Source organism: Zonotrichia leucophrys, chromosome 2, assembly GCF_028769735.1.
Source record: "Zonotrichia leucophrys gambelii isolate GWCS_2022_RI chromosome 2, RI_Zleu_2.0, whole genome shotgun sequence".
NCBI lineage: Eukaryota > Metazoa > Chordata > Aves > Passeriformes > Passerellidae > Zonotrichia > Zonotrichia leucophrys.
The window spans coordinates 14,399,597-14,421,209 of NC_088171.1; the positions used below are offsets into that span (position 1 = coordinate 14,399,597).

Sequence of the window (21,613 nt, forward strand, 5' to 3'; positions counted from 1 at the left end):
GGTTGTTGCTAATGGAACAAGGAGCTCTGATTCCATTCAAGAAAATACAGGAAGGAAGAGTTCATTTGAGCATGGACATTGCAGGGGAAATGATGTTTGTGATAATGTACAGTGGGAGTCTTTTGTTAGATTAGCAAACAGAGCCTTGTCCAAACATATATATTCTCATTTTATGTGGACTCTTTATGAGTTTTATTTTTTGTCATTGCACTGAGGAGAAGTTAACTGGAAGCTCAGCATGGTGAGCCTTTCAGTGAGTCCTGCCTGTATCTGTGACTTAGGAAACAACCAGTTTTGGTGGTTGCCAGAAATGGGAACTGTATCATTAGGTACAAGCCTTTGTAACTCTGGCTTTTCAGTTCTACTCCAGTTTACTCACAGTACCATATTTTGAATACCAAAAGACCTCAAAGAGTGTCCTGAGGGTGGAAGGAACAGTAGTGGTCAGTGGCATTTGTGTGTGTCCTCCTGCACTTCATAATGAAGTTTTCTGAGTATGCCTCATTCTTGAAGAGGCATCTGGGGCAAAGATGGGTGGCAGAGGGGTTGATCTGTCCCCCACAGGACAAAGAATTGTGGCTCCAGCTTTGGCAAGGACTCAAACTCGGACACAATTGATAGTTACAAGCACCCTCCTTGGGCAGAGCCCCTGTGACCAGATGGGAGTTTGTAGCCAGCAAGTTGGAGATGGAGTGTGAAACCCCCATCCCTTTTGAGGGAAACTGGCACCACAGGGCAGGTGTGTGCAGGTATGATCAGAGCAAAGGTTCTGATGCTTCCAAATGGGTGGATTGAAAACAGCATTGTTGGTGTGATGTTCTCTCTGTTCCTTTCTCTGCAGGGTAATGAGACAAAGTCAACTAACACAAAGTGCAGTAGGAGTGCTGGCTTAAATGTGTATGTAAAATTTGTGGCCAGAATTTGAAAAATATGCCGAAAATTGTCAGTTCCCCCCTCACCCACCAGTGTTTCTTCTCTGCAACTATATCTATATATTGTTATGTCCCATCTGCACATTGCATGGAGCCTTCCAGCTGGGTCTTCTGAAGATGAACTGTACTAATTAAGGTAACATTAAGGTAGTAACTGGCTGTACCTCAGTAAGATCAGTAGTTTACTGTTAGACCACACTTGATCACAAGTTTTCCTTTGACTAAGATACAAAATATCCTTTTTGATTTGTCCTGAAATGTTCGTGATTGTTTCTGTAAAGATGGGGGGACAGAGGTGCATTTTTGGAGACTTCTGCATGGATAGAGGAAGGCTTTATGCAAAGCATTGATTAAAGACAAAGGTTTGTTGTTCACAACAGGTTAGTCCATCCACAGAGCATCATTCTGTGGCAAGCCTGTGCTGAGCTTCTAATGATTCCTCAGCTTCTAATGTTTCAGATGTTGCTGTGCAGGTGCAGCTGGAATTCCTGGCACAGGTATTTCTGAAGTAAATAACTGTGACTGAGCAGGTGCAAATAGCTGATCTTCCTCCAAGTGACATGACAAAATTTACAGTTTATGGCTTTTTTTTTGGTTAAAGAACTTAATACTGGAGTCTTGGTGTCTTCAGAATGGAAAGATTTTGGTCTGAGCAGCTTGCTTTTTTTAAAATTATCATTATAATTATTTTAATTTTTTTAGGATTAAAAAAAAACCTTTCAGTAGGAGGACATAAGGATTGGAAACAGGCAGCAAGTCATCATATGATCTGAGCAGTGTTGCCTGTATGGCATCAGGGTCTCAGAGAGGAGGGTGATACTTTCAGTCATTTCTGTTCAGCTTTTGTCAGTAATCAGAACATTTTGAAATATTTAAACAGAAATTGCCACCTCATCCTCTTTTTCGTGATAAAATGTGTATCAGTTTTCTGATCCAATTCCCAAATTTAGTAAACAAAATAGAACTCCTTCCCTTGTGCTGTATTTATGGAAAATGCCATGATGTTGGGCTTTTCTGAATAACATGGATGAAAATTCATAGACAGCTTATTCATGATAAGGTGTGTAGAAGAACATGGTGACAGGAAATAATTTTACCACTGCTGTTAAAAATATATAGAAAATGTTTTATACTTGGCACTAGTGGTAAGGAGCATTCTGCTTGTTATAACTAGTACCTTTAGTGTCTGTATTAGGCACATCCAAGATATGAATAAGTTTTATAGAAAAACAGCTTGTCACTGTCTAATTGAAGTGTATTTTATAACTATTAGTGCTGTGGTGTGATTCTGCAGTCTTTTCAGTCAATATCCATAGTTCTAAGACAAATATGTAAGTAACAATGAAGAAAAATACTTTGAAATTCAGCAGTAGTTGTGTGCTTCCAAGCACAGTCATGATATGGATGATAATCCAAATAGTGAATCCTGTTCCCAACCTCAGCCACGTTGTTACAGACTTTTAACAAAGGTAAGGCAGAGCATCTTCAGAGTCTCACATTATTGACAGCCTTTACAGAGACATGACATTGCAGTGACTTACAGCTAATGCTGTTTGCACTGCAGCATGAAATATTGTTCACATCCCGTTCTTCTCCTCTCCATATCCATGTAGGGAGTAATTAATTATTATTATTTGTTTTTGTTTGTTTATAAATGAATTGTAAGAGATAAAAATAATAACCTCACCATCCCATTATTTGGTGACCAGCTGCTGCCCAGGATTCAGCTGGAGCGCAGTTGAGAAAAGTGGTGGAGCAATTTCCCAAAAAAGGGGGCTTAATCTGCCTGCTTGCTTCCTTAAATTTCCCCCCCTACCAAACTTTTTTTTCTTTCAAAAATAGAATATTTAGTGGCCTTTGATATGCAAAGTATTAAAATGGTGATGAGCAATGAAAACAATCTTTCATTTTATCTCTACTTTGATTAGTTATTGACACTTTGTCTCTTTCTGATCCTCCATATATTAATATTTAATATGCAAAAGGCTAGGGAATTCAAAATTCTGCAAACCTTCCATACTCTTCCCAGCAATAACCTTGCATAAGAAGAAATATGGACCAGTTATAAAAGGAAATAAAATGGGAGCTCCTCTGGGCCTGGGTTGGTTTTAGTTCTTTGTAGGTTAAGTTCCACTTGGTGATAGTGGTGAGTGCTTTCTACACCTTTTCAAATGTAGATACTGAGCTGGCAATGAAGTTAACCTTCCAAGCAATCCCATATTCTCCTTTCACAACCAAGCATCACTTTCATTGCTGCTGTTTTGGAAGTGTCTTTGTTTATTTATCTGTGTATACATAAGGATTTTGTAGCAGTTCTCAAGCGACGTCTCAGTTTGGGTTTTGGAGCTAATTATGGTCTTTTCTGAAATAGCCTTCTGAAAGTGGATGTTGCAAGTAGTTAACTAAATTGAATAGAATTTGGAAATGTTTTTTGGTCCAAATTTGGTAGGCGTGTGAAAACCGCTTCCCCGCTCAGAGCATCACTAATCCAATTTGTTGATTTAAAAGATAAGATTGCTTGACTGTAAATTTCATCTAGGCAACATCATTGGGAAAATTTGGAATCAGCTAAACTGGGAAAAGGAGGAATTTCTTTGTGTGGAATACAGACTTGATCTGCTATAATTAATTTTCTCAGTGGAGAAGGTAAAGGCTTACTTTCTGTTCTCTCATTTCCTCTCTTGAGGATTGTTGCCTTACTACATGCATTCTTAAACTTTCAAAACAATCAGAAAACTGGAGCTTCTTCTGAAAACCTACAAGGGAAAATCAAAAAGCTCTAAGGAAAACTGGCTGATATTAGTGATTAATGTGCCAATTAAGATAGTAAACAGCTCAGCATTGAGTCTGGCCTGAGTTATGGTAGTATACTATGGCAGAAATCTCAAAAAAACCGCAAAAAATTCTCTGTGACAAAGAAGCACTTTCTGTGAGAAGGCTGAACAATTCTGAAAGTGTCTGCCCCTCTGTACATACTCTTGGGGTGTTTGTTAGTGCTAAATGGATTTGCTTTTAAATGAGCTAGCATATTTGCAGCCAAATTTGTTTGTCCTCCTGCTGCCTCCTGCAATCAAGCATCCTAAGTAGGACTGTTTAGCATCAATATCTTTTTGACAGGAATGAGTTTGCTGCATTTCCTTTGGCTTGCAGGGTCCTGAAGCCATCAGTTTCCTTAATGCAGAAGAGTCTGCCCCAGCCCTGGTGGACTCATCTGTGAACCTCCACCAGAAGGTGCAGATTCATGTTCCTCCTCTGATTCCTCTGAGCCACAGCAGTAACCATGTGTCCAATGGCATTTCTTCCAGGCTGGGAAGCACATACACCAGGAGTGCTGCAACCTTTTGGACAAAATGTTGGTTCCTGTTTTACAAAAATAACAAAGGAGCAGAATTTGACGTGAGGACTGAATTAGTGGAGGAGAGAGCTGGGCAGATAGCTTAATACTAAGATTTATGAATCACCTGAGATGCTGAACATTACATACTTGCATACTTCTTCCTATTCTTAGGGATCTATACGCTGCTAATTCCTCTAGTACTCTTATTTTTAGGTGTCATGTGGTCTTTTGTGACGTGTACTTTTATAAAAACCCAATTGGGTAATGAAATATTTTTTGGTTACAGGTCTGCAGCTGGAGTGCTAAGGAAAGGTCAGCTGATCACTGTAGAAAGTCCTTTCATTTGTGTTTTTGCTGCTCTTTAGGAAATGACAGTCTCTGTTAATTCCCTGGCCAGGAGAAGAAATCATGTCAGGACTTACCTGCTTCAGGGCAAAGCCAGCTGGCCTCAGTGCTGAGCAGGGGTGTTTGAACCAACCTGGGTGCAAGGACGGGGTCTGCAAATCACACCCCAGAACTCCTCACCTTAATACTCTCTTCAATGTCAATTTACCTTCCGAAGTGTTGGACCATCTTCTTTTTCAACTATAAGATTTATTTATGGATTTATATTTATTGCTTCCATTAATAGAAAATAGTGAACTGAGTTTAGCAGAATTTTCATTTAATAGAAAAAAAATTAATAGTTTTCTGGATGTCTTTTTTTCCCTTCTTGTTTTTATCCATGTCATGGCTTTTTATTTTGAGCAGGGTGTGGATATATTTTCAGTTCTTTTGGCTGTGTGCCTTTCCCACCCAGCCACACGAACAAGAGGGAACATCTTTCAATTCAAAAGTTGGCAAAAATAACGGAGCAGCCAAATTCTCCCCTTGGGGAGAACGTTAGGTGTTCTTTTAAGAATGTGAGAAAAGCAGCAGGTTTTTCCTTCAGGTACCAGGGGTGAAAATTGTTATCTTTGCATGGGATCTTTCATTAACACAGAACAAAGGCAACACATGGGAAGATGTACAGGGAAGTGCTACTACTTGTAGGGAATATCAGCTTTTCCTTACAAGGATTTGGGACATTTTGGATATTCCTTATGTATATTAACTTGGAGTTTTGTAGCTGGTACTGAATGATGTTTCTGCTTTTCTAAAATTCACTTTTCATCGCTACTACCCTTTTTCAGAAGCCATGACATCACTATGAAAAATTACTTGAATACAGTAGTTTAATTTGAAAAATCATTCATTGCTGAGGAGGTGTAATAACAACATGTATGGGAATGGCTTCCTATTTTCATATTTTATGAATAAACAAAAAACAATAGATAATTCAGTTACAAAGGATCAGAGAGTTTTAGTGTTGATCAGAGGGTGCCCTGATTTTGTGCCATTAAGCAATTCAAATACTTGCATTTGTCACAGATCTGCTGTGGCAGATGGAGGATCCCAAGGGATAATTTGCTGAATTTTAGCTCAGTAGGAGCTAAAATGTAGCTTGCAATGAAATGGGCAGCAGCAGGAGAGTGACGAGGAGAGCAGCATAAGAGGAAGATGAGCAGCAGTCTTGCATGCTGTGTTCTGGAGCATTGTGGCTTTTTGGGTCAAATTAATATTAGAGTTAGTGCTTCTGTTGCAAAGTTTCTGTTTGGCTGCACTCTTTTACAAAGCATGGAAGACAAGCCTTGTCTGCAGGTGTTTGCAGGTTTTGAATTCAAGACTGACATGAAGAAAACTTGTTTCAAAACATCTGTTGTGCTGAGGGCTGTGGTGAGAGTAGTAGTAGGTGCCTGAGTGTGTGTTTCTGTGTTTCTGCTTAGACCTAGCAGGGAGAACTCCTGTCATGCTGTCTATGACAATAACACATGTGTAACTGTAATTTTTACAGTGGTTTCCAATTTATTGATTTGAAATGGTGTAGGCTGGTGCTAGTGGGAAATCCTGGTAAGTGCAGCAGAGGTTGAGAAATGGTGCCTTGACTGCTAGGATAAAGAAACCTTCTGTATTATTGCAGAGGTCACTGAGGTTTGTAGAAATTGGCTGCTTTCTGGAGAATTTATTTATTGCAGTATTTAAGATGTGATATACTAACTGTGATATCTATATTCCCAGAAGAGCTCAGTATTCTTATGTTGTAATGTCACTGTTTGTAGTCAGGCTTTGTCATTATCATTTATAGGGCACAGTCAATGAGATCAGTGCTTTACTGAAATGAAGTTCTTGGTCAGAGGAGTTTTCATTCTAATTATGTAATTAACATGAGTTAATTTATTAGCTTGCAGATGAATGAGGATTAGCAAAATGATAAAAAGTGGGAAAACCCTATTAAACTCCTATATATTGTGCTTTTTTTTGTGTGCACAGACTTGGACTATACCATCTCATTGAACAGTTGTTTCACTCCAAGAATTTACACACCTAATTTCCTATATGGATAAAACTGTTGTTCCCTGGTAGTAATGGAAGTAAAAGAAATGTTCTAAAATTAAAGCAAAACTAAATTACATACTGTGATTGGATAGATTTTAAAAAAAATTACATTTCAGGGGATGTACATAATGTATAATGCATATATTGGTAAAATATTTAACATCTGTTTGATATTACTTGCAGTGACACCACTACAGCATTTTCTCAAGGAACTGAAAATTGCTAACACAGTTACATAGCTGTAAGTTACCAGGCTGCTTGGGACTTGAACATCTGTGGAGTAATTGCTTCTCTGTGATTTTTAATTCTTTCCCTATTTCCTTAGATGGGTGTTTTTTTGGTTTGTTTGGTTGTTTTTTTGGTTTTGTGTTTTTGATTTTTTGTTTCATAGTGACAGTAGTAGTTAGCTGCCTAATTGCAGAGTCATTGCAATTCTTCCTTCTTCAGAGGCTTGCTAATGGCAGTAATTGATTAATGAGAAGCACGTTAAGGTGTCATTAAATAACCACTGAAATGCTTCTTTCCATTTCATGGTCAGTGGCTCTTGTTGACCCTGCTGATTAGATCATAAATGCAGAAATGTCCTACTGGAAGTTCTGAGGTTCAGCTAAGGGCAGGAAAGAAGAAGCTTTTAATGCTGTTTTTATGTCAGACTATGTTCAAAAATAATACAGAATTTTATTGATGCATTTCACATCAATGATATAAATTGTTCCTGGGAAAAATATTGCTCGCAGAGGTAATTTGAAATATAGGCACAAAATAATATAGACATACAAACACAAATACCAGTTCTTTACTTTAGAGAATAAACATGGAATTTCATAATACATGACGCATATGTATGCATGTATATATCTACCTAAAAACATCAGACTGTCGCAAAATAAGCTTTTCACTATTGACTGTTTTGTTTTTGCCTACTACACACAAACTTAAAAGTCTCTACCTTTATGTGTAAATAATCCATAGGTACTAATAGGTAGAATGATAGTAATTACAAAATATGACTAAAAATAGTTACATAACCAAATGAAGCACTTCCACGATGCAATGCTAGAATTAAAGCTTTTTGTGTACGTTTTAAGCTTCCACACGTAGTTTTCAAGATTTTTCCTTTTTGAGTGTAATTTCTTGTGGTTGGGAAATGCAAACTGGAAACCACATTTGGTTTCAGCTGATTGTGGAGAGCTTAGTTCTGCTGCCCAAAGCAGGAAATAATCCTCATGTTTAACCAGTGCTGTACACAAGAGGAATCTTTTTAGTTATTGCCTATGGAGGAGCTCAAGTGTTGGTTGGTGAAGATTTTCCTACTCCTTTCTACTGAATTACATATATTCCACTTGCTCCCTTCCAGCCTCTTCCATCTTGCCTTGCTCTTGTCTTGGCTCCTTTGTCTGTGTAGTTACAGTTCTTCGTTCTTACTCAGGACCTTTTATTATCTGGTCCTAGTCTTTTCCTCACTTTCTCACCTTTGAAAAGATTTCTTTCTTTTATCTGTTTTCCTCTTGTATCAATTTGATACCATCATTAGTAAAAGTGTCTGCTGTACTTGGCATGAGAGGGAAATAAATAAAATCAACATGCCCCAGCAACTGATGATACTTACATATATATAATCTAAATTAAACAGTGTGCTAAAACTTGCTGTTGTTTGTCAAGAATCAGTTTCTATAGGTTCTGTCAGGTTTCAAAAACATAAGCATGAGAAGGCCTGCATATTCAATCTGTTTGGTTTTGTGGCTTTTCTGCAGCCCAAGTAAAATGTATTCAGGTTAGCTGGTTCCTGTGTTGCCATACTGTCTAACCTTTCTTCCGGGCTAGAAAATTGATAAGTATCTGATAACCACTGTGGAGACAAAACAGAAACATAAAGATCATATGTTGTGTAATCATCCTGATTACTCTGAACAGTACAATGCTGCAGGTTTCACTAATCAAGATTAATTGTGATCTAGGCTACCTGAACTGTCATGTAGAGTGGATTGTAATTGAATAAAAATATAATCATTTTAACATTGTGCCACTAATGTGTGTTTACAATAAGTAGTACTTTTGAAAAGACTCTTTCTCCATACAGTGATTAGGAAGCTGAGTTATATTTTCTAACTGCACAGATGTTGTTAAAAGCTCATATTTCAGGCCATAAAGACTTATTATATTTGAGGTTGTACAACAAAAGAAAAATGGTTTATACATCTGTCTGCTATGTGAGACATTAAAATTGAAAAATCTGGAACAGTAGAGATATATGGAAAGCCTCACTTATGTGTGTGTATATATATTTGTTTTAAATATGTGATAGATAATTTATAGTGGGGTATTGCTGAGAAAAAATGCTTTGACAGGTCTTGACAACTCAGAAGAAGAAAATATTTAATACAGTATATAATAAGAGAATTGCCTTTGTTTCAGCATTCTCAGCATTAGCTGGCAGGTCTTAACTTGACTTTTTCTCATGGTATCTTTCCATTTTTATCTCCAATGGATTGTACAAATGCTTTTCTTTGAGGCCTAATGAACCAAAACATTTTGGGCTATATATATATGCTCAGGTTGTTTTTTGTAGGGACCTAAATCTATGTTTCTGAACATTCTGTTGTGTATTCTGACAACTAGAAATGTAATAAGCTTAAATAATTTTTCTTTCCATGAGGAACAAGGAGTGCATCCTAGGCAATCATACAAAAGCATAAAAAAACCTTTTAGTATTCAAGTGGATTTTGGGTGACTTTTCCCTCTGCTGCTACTGTTTCTGACTCTTGACCATTGCTTTTATTAGGTACTGCTTTCTTGGGTGTCTGTTCCATCCTGGTGCCTCTCAGTGATAATGGAGTGTGCACACTTCCCAGTAGTACATACATGATGCAGTACATGAAATCTAAATATGCTGGCTGCCTGTGTTCTCTGCTGTCCCAGGCTCTGCCTCCCTGTGGCTTCCTGCTCAGGCAGGATATTACCTGGAGAGTGTTATTTACTGACCTTTCATGGGTTTGTTGAGAGCCATGCTGGGGTTGGGAGGGTATCAAACACTTGCAGGGACATTGTAGAGGGAGATGTTTGCTGGGGGGAAGCCATGGTGTCACGAGCAGTGCTGTCTTGTGCGCTTATCCGAGATTTTATCTGTGAGCACCAGCTACAGTGGGCTTTTTCTAAGTGTGAATTTCTTTAGAAGATGTTAGAGTTTAAACCAAAGGAAATTAAATTCAAATGTGCTCTCAGGTATTATTGAGTCAAGCAAATAAGTGGATAAAAGCAGGCAAGCCCCTGCAGTGTCAGAGCCCTTTGCCCATCCCTGCAGGCTGGCCAGGCTGTTGTAGGTGTTCTGCCTTATGTGTGGTCTCCAGATCAGGTCTTGCTCTGTGGTGTCCAGGCCTGTATTACTCACTGGGCAGCTTTAATGGAGTGACCTGTACACAAACACTTGGGTGGGGCACTCTTCTGCTTGGAGGAGACATTTTTGACACTCCCAACACTCCTTGTGGTTTGGGCAGCCCAGCAGGCAGCGCTGAGCTTCGGATGCTGGGTGACTCCCAGGGCCCTCAGAGAACTCCCTGTTTGCAGCCTCACACAGGCTACAGGACATCCCTGTTACTCTGTCATTTAAGTCTAGGCAATGAAAATATATTTCCTAAATAAGTTACCTCAGAAAAAATTACTGTTTTATATAAAAGCATAATAATAATTAAAAACCACAAAGCATATGGATTATTTTTTAAAGAATCATATCGGGAAAGACAGTATATTTTTCCTTTCTCAGAGCTGGAAACATAAGAGACACTTCTAAAATGGGTCACCTTTATTTATTTGGTGTCTCTATGAAAATGTAAATATCATGCTGTGTGTCAGATACTACTGAACCCGCCACATGTCCCAGCTCTTTTCCTTGGGAGTGAGTAGCTTTATGCGGCCTCTGAAAATGATCAAAACTGTCTTATTTCATGGCTGACTTTGAAGATGAGTCGCTCTAAATTGCTTGTGCCTCAAACGCTGCAGTGTCAGTAGCAGAGCTCTGAAGAGGGGCAATTTCTCCCCCCATTCCTGAGCTGCTGAGTGGGTCAGAGGTGGGGGTCACACAGCTGACAGAGGTTGCACTACAGGATGGAAACAAGAAAGCATTGCTGTGATTAAAACCATCCTTTAGTCAACCTGTATAACTGCACACGGTCAGAAATTTCTCTTCTAAGCAAATGTGCAATGAGTATTATTTATCTAATCATAGTAAATGAGGCAATTTAATTTCCCAACTGAATAGAATTAAACTGTGTCATTAAGCCTCAGCAGCCACAGTTCTGCCCAAATTCATGAGACTGAACTTCATAACCATAGCTGAGTATGGACACACTATTGACATCCAGGTCCTTTTATGCCTTTTATTTCATGTCATGGTGGATGCTTTTGGAGGGTACCCTGAAACGATGGGCAGTTTCTGTACTTGTGTGGGGGGAATAGAATGTGAGAAAATAAAGATGGTGCAGAAGGCAATCTCACACCTGAGGAGTTGCAGCTGTACTAATTACCAGAGATTAGGAACAGGCCTGCCCTTAACAGGCCACAGCTGTGTCCAGTGATGATGAGTGCTATAAAAGGGTGGGTTAGCTGCGTGGGGAGAGAGCTGGAGTTTGTTGGCTGTGCTGTGAAGGAGTCAGTGCTGTGAGGAGATGCCCATGAGAAATCACTAAAAAGGTATGAAACTTTTGCAGTGAGATGACAACATACTTGTGCCTGCTCCTACTGTAATTTTTTTTAAAGAAGACTTCCATATATTTCTGTATACATAACATATGTGATTTCCTCCCTGTAGACACAGTTCAGCAAAGAACTTGAACGAGGAACAGTTACGTTCATTTAATTGCAGCTATTTAAACTGAAATTTAACCTTGAGTATTAAATGCTTTGTGGAGTCTGGTTTGAATGGGATGAAATGATTGCAATAGGAAATGGATCCTTCTTGGCACTTTCCCAGGGTTGTAGAGGTGTGTCCAATGTTGTGTGTGGTTGGTCTTTGAGGATTTTGAAAAAAAGAGGGAGTGAAATCTCTTTACAAGTTAAAATACTGTTTTTCCCCATTTTCTCCTTACTGAGGAAGACCAGATAGTTAAGTCTCCAGCTCTTGTTAGCTCTACCTTATGAAAACTTTGGATTTCTAGGAAGTTATGGTATTACCAAGTCAAAATAATAATTTGACCAAGCACTTGTTATATATTGTTGCTAAATTTTAATTGTGAACCTAAAGAAAAGAAAGATCTCATTATTTTCTATCATCCTGTTTTGACCTTTGTGTTACTGATGTTTTTCATACATCTATTTGACTCTTTCACATTGCAAATGTCTCAATTCTGCTCCCTTTTAATGAAACTTGATGGAAAAGAAATTATAATTTCCTTATTCCTTATCTTTAAATATGTTTTATGATTTTTTTAATTGTTGATTTTCCCTTATATTTGAACTATTTCCTTTATTGGGTTTTGTAATGACAAGGATTTCCTTTCTGTTTCAAGAACAGCTTTAACTGAGCTAAACAAATGTGTACAATGAAACCTCTTTTGTGTAATTGTGTTCCTCGATGTGTTCCACAGTTTCCCCTTGATCTTTAAGTGATAATAGTGTCTATATGACATGTACATATATAATTAGTACAGATATATACTCACACCCATGTATGTTCTGGCTTTGGCTATTGTCTCTAAATTCTTACATGAGCTGTTGGCTGACTTGTTCCCTGGAAGCTGATTTTCTTTTAAAGTTGAAGCTTTTCTAGGAGATAGAGTAATATGAGATTATGGTTAGATTTCCACTAAGTAATCTATATGGATTGACTATTGCTGAAGGCACTTTTATTTCCTGAACAAAAGAAATGTGACTTTGTCTGCTTGGGTTTATTACTTTTAAATTAATGTGACTAGTGTAAGTCAGATAGGCTTAGTATGCCAAGTATAGTGCAGCTATTTAATACTTTGATGAAATGTACTGGAGCAAGTGGCAACAAGGCATTTTACAAAACTAATCATACTGCTGAAACCACCAAAAGTCTGTGTGTTCTTTTGGTTAGGCTTTGATTTTTATGAACAGAAGAGATGTTCTGGTCTTCAGAGGTGGTTACCACTTATTTAGGAAAATTGGTATGTCATCTGACAGGGGGTCTCTATTTCAGTTGGGATTTGAGTTTTTTTTTTCCCATCCTCCTCTGCAACTTGCTGTCAGTCCTTCTGGTAACTTTGCAAGTTCAAGGAGTTAAACTGCAGTAAGCTCTTTAATCTTAACAGGACTTAAAAGAAGAGGCAACATCCACATAATTACATATTAGGATAAAAAATTATGGTTTTCACAATAAAAATCCTTTTGGGAGTTGTTCTCATTAAATTAGGCTAAAACATTTGGAGTTGGAGTTTCTGTGTAGCAGCCTACCAGAGGGGGTTGGAGGGGGTCAGGTCTGTTGTACAGATGTTTATTTCAGCTGGAGGCAGCCTGGCCACTTTTAGCAGAGCAGGACATGAGCTGGGGGCAGTGGGCACGGGAAGGGCTGGTGAGGATGAATTACAGACTCATCATTTCTACTGAGCTGCTTTCCAACACAGATACCCTGGAACAAGGGTGGGAAGGAAGGTGCTGCCTGTCTGGGTGTATGTTTGACTAGTGGAGGAAACCAGGTAAGGGAAGAAGAAAAAAGACTTGAGGGAAGGGAGCAGTGGAAAAAAACAGTAATAAAAAGTTAAAAGAAGTTAATCTTGTCTTTCTCACAGAACTGTGAGAAAAAGCAGCAATGGTTTCATAAAAACCTTTGTTAGTCAGAAGTGTTTTTTTCTCCTCCCTGTTCTCATTTAGGGAAATAACCTTATTCAAAGTAGCACATTTTGATGAAAATGATAATTTAATAATCTTTGGCTCACCTATTAATTTTCCTGTAATGGAAAACAAACTATCAGATTTCTGCTACTGCAAAGCTTTTAAGCCCTCTACAACAACCAAAAAAAAAAAAAAGGGTAAACTATTTTCCTGTCTGAACAATTTTTGTGGGGATGGCTGTTAGCCTAGGAGCAGATGAAAGAAGCAGTGACGTACTAAGAATTGTTTTTGCTAGTAATCCTTATATAGGTACATTTTTGACAGAGGTCTGATTGAACAGAATTATGTAGTTGAATCAAAAGTATTTCAGACACAGACTCGTTGTTCTGGGAAGGCTTGGTATGCAGAAGGAATCCCCACCTCCTCACTTTTGAACTGTGATTTGTCTTGTGACTTTTTTTTTTTGAGTTGTGACCTGTAATGCTGGCACCTGACAAGGGCAAAAGACATATTTCTTTCCATGGTTAGTAGAGGTCTAACTTTTTTGAAAAGTGTCTTGTAGCAAAACAGTAGCAGTTATTTGGTTAAAATGTAAGTCCCAACTGATTAAAGCATTTCGCCCATATCTGTCTTCAGATTAGAAAGTGCAAGGAAATGAAAATCTAGCTTTTCTCACCAGCTTGTGATAGCAATTAATCAAACTTTCTGTAATGACCACAGTCAAACTTTATTGCTACCATTTCCGATAAGCTTTCTTAAATACTTCTTTGGAGAAGGAATTTTAGGAGTGGCAAGATGAACTCAACTGTAGTGTTATGTTAAAGGGGAAGATGTTTTCTGTGATTATTCCCTCTTCTTATTGCTTTGGTTTTTTCCTAACAGGGTCTTTGGCATTATATGTCAAGTCCTTTGCTTAAGAATAATTTGCTTTTGGCTTTAGAGAAGTGACAAGATTTAATCTCCACCTCCATTGAGGAGAGAGAGAATTAATTGAGATTTTACTGAAAACACTAAAAAACTAAAAATATGCCAGTTTCAGGCAAACACAAAACAAAACAAAGCCCATTCTGTACTTTCATATAGAGAAGTTCTTCTGTTGGGAGAGAAAATTAATGTTATAATTTATCGCTGATGTTAGAGAGAGATTTATACATTGGTAATATAGTCACAAGTTGCTTGTATGTGAGAAATTGATAAAAATCTTCCAGATGTGATTTTGTTTCTTTTTCTTTAGGAAGAAGAGTGACAGATGATTTTGGGATAATACGTAATCATTACAGAAAATTGTTTTGGTTTTGATGCAGTAAAGAAAGACATCATTGTTAATTTAAACAAAATACACTTTTTAAATTCTTAACAATAATCTTATCCATCAATGGCTTTACCAGAACACCATGCTTCTCTCTTTACTTACTCTATGTATGTACATTATGTATATGTTCTAAGCACACTATCAATTAGTGTGGTGTTAAATGAGTTAAGCAGACCACCAAGAAGTAAAGAATCCTTCCCAGTGTATTCTAAAGGTTGCAAAAGAGCCATGGCTTGAATCATTATTGGATGCTTTATTGAGGCTTGTAATAAATGTTGCTTAGTTCTTTAGAGAAGTCTTGTTCCTCTTCATGTGGCTGACTTCAGAGTTTATAGACTTCAATTTATTTTTAATGCTGTGATATAGGATCACTTATCTTCTTATTTTTACCTGTTTAAATTTTTTCTTTTCCTTCCAAGTGTGCTCCACTGCTTGTGACACCTGACTATTTTGCATTCTCTCTTTATGTTGGTCGTGTTGCTATCCACTGTGGAGCTTGGCTGCTCTATTTAAATACAACTTTTCAGAAAGATCCATTGTAGGTACTCGTGATCAGGAGATGTAGATACTGTCCTGATCTTTATTTTACTGCATTTTTTAGTAATTTACAATAAATGTAGTTGTCCACAAGCCTGGGCTACTGATACCTCACTTTTTCTGTATTAAAATACTGCTTCTTTACCTTTTTGTAGCAGGTGCTTGGGCAGAAAGCAGTTGTCCTCTTGGCTAGGGGAATCTAACAGGCATAGTTGCACAATGTGATTTAACAGTTTTTATTCTTATTGGGGAGTGTGAAGAGATGAGCAGACAGGGAATGGAGAGCACTGCTGAGGTGGGCTCCAAGCTTGTGTTCCCAAAAGTTCATCTGACAGCAGAGGGAGCCTTGATTCACACACCTGAATTACATACACACATTTCAATTATGCTGATACCAATTACAAGGGAATTTTTCCCTGGCACAAATGTATTGGGACTGTTACGGAGTTGTGGCTGGCAGTACCTCACGTCAGCCACCAAATATTGAGCCTTCTAGCTTGCAGACTTAATTACAAATCCATGGTTTACTTCTGCAATCTGTTGTGCTCAGCAGTGCTGGGACTGGTGATAAGTCTATCAGTTTTTACTAGGTCACTTACACATCACCAGCATTAAATTCTAAATGGCAGCTTCTGTGTACACTGCCTGGGCTATCTCTGATAAAACATTAATCATTTCAAGGTTCCATTCAAACCCATTGATAGAAATTGCAAAATGTAATTTAGCTTTGAGAATAGAATTAATGTTTTCTAATAGCTCTAACCTGTTATATGATTTATTGGTTCCACTGCTTGAGGGTTTTCATAATCTAAATTGGTGATTACAGATGATACACAACATTGTGTATCATAAATAGGAATTATGTGTCTGGTGAAAATGATAATGGGTTTTTGTACCTTGTATGTATATTAGTACATTCAGTAGTACATTAAAGCCTATTCTAGAACTGGAAGATGATTTTGCCCACATACAGATGTTCCCATCTCATTCAGTCAGTGAATCTGCTGCTGTTTACTCATCTTCCTCTAATTTGATAAATATGTGCTGCACCAGAACATCATGAAACTAAAGGTGTACCTGTGGAATCTTGTGTTCTATGATAAGCTCTTCTTAGTGTTTTTTGCTTGTTTTTGAGGAGACAATTAAGACTGTAATACTGTTTGTGATTCCTGAGGAAATTTTAGCCCAGAGCTTGATTGGTGATGAATGAATTTACTGGTTATGTCTGGGAGGATTATTTTTGCATAGCCAAGCCCACCACTGGATGATCTTAGTAAAGGTGGAGAAGATGACCTGAATATCTTTGTGGACAATGGAAGTTTCATATGCTTTCATTAAAGATTTAACATGTGCTGTTATTTTTCTTTGCTGACCCAAATTTCCACCCTGCAGTGCTGATGGCCAGTATTGGGCTGCTCTTTCTCTCATCATGGCATTAGTGGGGTCTGCAGTTTTTGTCAACAAACAGTGGTTTTGAAAGGCTCTTGCTGTTGTAGAAATTGAAAATGTCTTGTTATAAAACAAAATCATAGAATCATGGAATGATTTGGGATGGAAAGAACTTTCAAAGGTCATCTAATCCAGCTCCCAGCTGTGGACGGGGACATCTTTCCCTAGACCAGGTTGCTCAAAGCCCCATTAAACCTGACATAGAACACTTTCAGGAGTGGAGCATCCACAACTTTTCTGTTGCCTCAAAGATGAGGCATTCATAACTTGTCTGAAATTTAGTATGATATCTATAGGAAATTAGCTGGAACAACTGGCTTATAATAGTGATCTATAAATTCTTCCCTTAAACATTTGCTTTAATTTAAACGTTATGAAGAATAGATGTTAGAAAACTCCAAATATTGCTTGCTTTTCCTTTTGTTCTTTATAATGTGAAGATGTACAGTAAAAGTTAATGTCAAATTTAAGTAAATGGTGTAGTGATTTTTTGATAGAAATAAGCTGTACTTTTAAACAAGGTATTTCTTATCAAACAGTGCAAATCCATGTGTATTTCTTATTTATTGTCTATACATCTAATTATAGAGCAACTTGCTTTAGACAAGACTTTCAGTGAAACAAGGAAGTCATTTATTACGTACCTCTTAGAATTTGTCAAGCACTCAGCTTTCACGGTGATGACCATTTATTATTATTTTTATTATCTAAATACTTAGATAAAGAGAAATGGGTGCCAGCAGTGGATTAAATAAAACCCTGAATTGATCAATAACTCAATTTAGTTGAGAATTTCTTTAGAAAATATGGTGGTATTAATCAGGAGAGAACACTTCAAGTATAAAATTTGATTTTCCTAGTGGAAAATCAGTTTGCTTTATCAAAATCCTAAGGTCTCTTTCCCCCTTTCTCTCCCCCTCATGCGATTCTTCTTCTTCAGTGAAGCTAAATCAGATTTGTCTGAAGCAGTAATTGGTGATTATCTCCTAACTGCAAGACATAGTTGAGCCTCTTTGGTTAATCCTATCTTGCTTGCCATCTCCAGTGAGTCCCAGCAGGCAGGAGAGAGGAGTGCCACGTGGTTTGTTTTCCTGTGAGCTGTAATTATGGCCAGGAACTCTGCAGATTGTGAGGGAAGGGCAGCTGTACCCCACCGAAGAGCTGTGAAATGGCTGGGGTGGGGAATGAATTCCTGCCTCAGTGCAAGGTGCTGTGGCATCCAGGAGGGGTCCCAGGTTGGGTTCACAGAGTCACAGAAGGTCCTGAGTTGGAGGGGACCCTCAAGGATCATAGAGTCGAATTCCTGCAGAGCCCCATCCCCATGTGCCCAAGAGTATTGTCCAAATGCTTCTTGAACTCAGTGTGCAAAAGTAAAAAACCACTTGTGGTAAAGTTTCTGTAGTTTTTTAAGCTTTCTTGTGTACTCTTGCATGATCTGTTCATTATTTGGACTAATGAAGTGTTACAAAATGAAATTTACCTAATGGAAAAAATCCCTACTTTATTCTACACAGAAATTAAAAATGAGAAACGAGGATTATTTGTACTTATGCAATTTTCTATATTCTATTAAAAGCTGGGTTTTGCTTCACACTTGAGGAAGGATTTATCTGCACTGAACCGTCATTATTATTATTGTTGTTATTATTAACAACAGGGTAGTTTAATAAAAGTTATCTATCACTTCAAATCCTGACTAGCTTGTTTTATTGATGCATCTTAACAGCCCTTTGTCAAAGATAACAGTTTCTGTAGAAGTAAGTCTCTTCTGAGAGATGTGGAGAGCCTTTCAAGTGACCCCTGTTGGAGCCAAAAGGGTGATTTATAATTGTATTAGCAAAGTTTTCTCTTCTAGACAGCTTCATTAGATGTTTTATGGAAAAGAAGTGTTTTAAAAGTCAGCCATTACTTTGTTCTTTCATTTATATCCCAGAAAACCTGACTGCACCCTTAGTGCCAGGCTTGTCGCTCCTTGGCTAGAGTCCCTGTTGCTATCAGAACAATCCTATGTAGTATAGGAAAAGCAAAATGGTAATGAGATTGCAATTTCATAGTTTATGAATTCATTTTGCATCCTCTATCTCTAGTCTGTGTTGCTTTCAATTTTGGAGAGCAGATCAATATGATAACTTTCATATCAATCTCTAGGTAATGTTGCATAAAACTAATAACTGTAAAGGAACTTTTTCATAAATTGCTGATATTTATGCCTTGTGCTCTTTTAAAGCATTTTTACAGTATTTTGATATGCACTTTAGTGATACGGTGGTGGAGGGATAATTTTTTTTTATGTGAGTCAGTCTTTGATATGTAATTTTGTTAGTGCAAGTGAATATATATGTATGTGTATGTGTGTATATATGTTTCTTCCAGAACTTCCCATTTTCAATTTACCATACATCTAAAATTATGTTGCATCAGCAGACTGCTTTGTTGTCTTACATATTGCTGTAGAAAATATACTGAAAATCTCTCCTACCTGGCAAAAATCTATTAGTTGTTCCAAAAAAGCATCTTGACAGTATTAGGGCTGTATTTTGTGTGTATAATACAGTAGACTGAATTTTCAGGCCATGGGCAAATCTTGTGTATGCAAAATCCATTTTTAGCTACTTTGTGACTGTCCTTAAATCCTGTTTCTTAAAATGTCAGTTGAGTAGAAGTAAAGCCTCTAAAAAAGCTGTAGCACAACATCTGTGATTTCAGCAAATCTCCTGCTTGTGTTTGGTGCATTGCCTGAGATGCAGCCGGGCTCAAAGGCTCAGTCTGCAAGGTTCACATGGAGACATTCACATCATCAAGGATTTGTTAAACAGAAAACACTTGAGGGAGGTTGTGGGGAAAAATGTATTTAATTTGTTATTAACATGTTATAACTAAGTAACTTTGTATAGATCTCCCCTTTGCTCTTCTTGAGGTCAGCCAGTGTAAATAGTTAAATATGCTTGACATTCTTTGTGACTCCCAACTCGGAGTATTCTGTGAAAAACTTAAGAACTGCAAGCAGCTGTCCAGCCCTTGTAGGGGAAGGTACAGCACCAATACCTTGTCAGCTCTGTCAACCCTGTGGACACTTGTCAGAAGGTTAAAGATCACAATTGTCTCCAACACTGTAAAGGCCTCCAGAAGGAGCTTGGTATGAGATAAGCCACCACGTCAGGAGTGTGAGATAAATGCAGAAGAGAGGAATTTGCAACAGAAAGGAGCCAAGTCCAAGCCTGACAAGTGATGAGGTTTGGTTTGTACATCCTGGTTAATGCATCTGGACAAACATTCCCTGCTCTGGCAAACTGGGAGAGGAAGCAACTGCTTATACACCCATCACTCCAAGTAATGGGAGTGGCATCTGTGCTCTGTGGGTACCTGGAACTTGGACTGTGTAAAGTGGTTCCCCTGGAAGAACAGCTCAGTTCTGTGACCACCGTGACTGAGAAACCCAGGGTGAGAGAAGGAGCAGCTGGATCCATGATGGATGGTGGTATCTTTCTACCTAATCTGTGTCTCTTGCTCTCCTTTCGTTTTCTCCCCTTCTGGCACCCCCTTTTCCCCCCTCCCCTCAGTTTGCTCTTCCTTTCTGTCTCTGCCTCACATTTACTGTTAAATAGAAGCTGTACTCTTGACTGTGGCTTTTGGTCGTTTGCACCATGCACTCTCACATACTGAGAGGCATCTCTCAGTAATTGAATCACAACAGCACCATGGTGTTCTGCCATAGGAATGAAAATTAATCTGTGTGTCCTTGATTGTTAGATTTTCCTCTTGCTCTTCTTGCTTTCTGTATTTGGCTGTAAGATTTCAAGTTCCTTTTCAGAAATTGCTGAAACTACTGATGGGGTGTATTTTGTTTTCATTTTGTCCTGGACAAATTGCAGTTGTAGAGCAGAGCTTGTAACTTAGGTAAAGTCAGACACAGATTTTGTCCTTTGAAGATAAAATATTAGTAATTGATACATCTTTTTTAGGCCAAGGGGGTATGATGTTAGTCAAATTTTTCTTCTGATTCCTACTAAGCAGGAAACTGTCAGAGCTTGCTTTATTTTCTGGAAAAATGTTCATTTTCTTGTGAGACATTTTTAGTGCCTTAAGCAGTATAATTACTGCTCTTGCAAAGAATAGGGTTTTGTTTTGTTGAATTGCTAATTGCGTAGTTTTACTGAGAATTGGTATGTGCATTTTCCTCCCATCCCCCAATGATTGTAAAAAGACACATAGGGGTTTTCCTCCCCCCTTACATATTTCTCATGTGTTAGACAAAATTGAGAGTGGGTGAATAAGGAAAAGTAGGCAAATTTCTGACCTATTACTCTGTCTTGTAATTCCTGTGAGTCTGTCAGAATGCAGAGTCTGAAAATGAGTAACAAATACATAACTTCAAGCTACATTTTGGGGCACAATAGCAGTATGCTACTTTCAGCATTTGCATTTTCAATACTCTTGTGTGATGGTGCATGATGAACCTGGCTGGTGGGGTCAGAGCAACTAATTTCCTGCTCATATGGGTTGGCTTTTCAGAAGTGGTAACAGGATTAAAGTAAATTTTGTGGCCAGGAAATGTTGCCATCTCTAGTTGTGTGGTTGCAGATTATGAGAATGTATATGCTCATGGATATTATGTGCTGCATATGAAAGAAATAATTACCTGATTTGGTTGTTTGAAATCTGAATTCTCATTTCTTAGATAATTACTGAAGACACAATTATATTTAATTGTTTGAATTTTCAGTTTAATAAGTGTTTTTGTAATTGTGGCGGCTTTTTGTTCCATTCAGAATTCAATGAGAGATGAGATTTTTTTCTTTTTTTGGTTAGTCATTAGTATTCACAGCTCTATCAGACTGCAGTTCA

General features: G+C 37.9%; 1 protein-coding gene across 16 annotated transcripts in view; it reads left to right on the forward strand.

Annotated features, from left to right (window-relative positions):
- Nucleotides 1-21,613, forward strand: part of PARD3 (par-3 family cell polarity regulator) — a 445,615-nt gene that overhangs the window by 85,689 nt on the left and 338,313 nt on the right. The window contains exon 1 of one of the 16 annotated variants that reach the window (XM_064703980.1): nucleotides 11,305-11,370. The exons of the other annotated variants lie outside the window; for them this stretch is intronic. The gene's annotated coding sequence lies outside the window, so the exon portion shown is untranslated. Of the gene's footprint in view, nucleotides 1-11,304; nucleotides 11,371-21,613 lie in introns of those variants that run through there. 16 annotated transcript variants of the gene reach the window in all.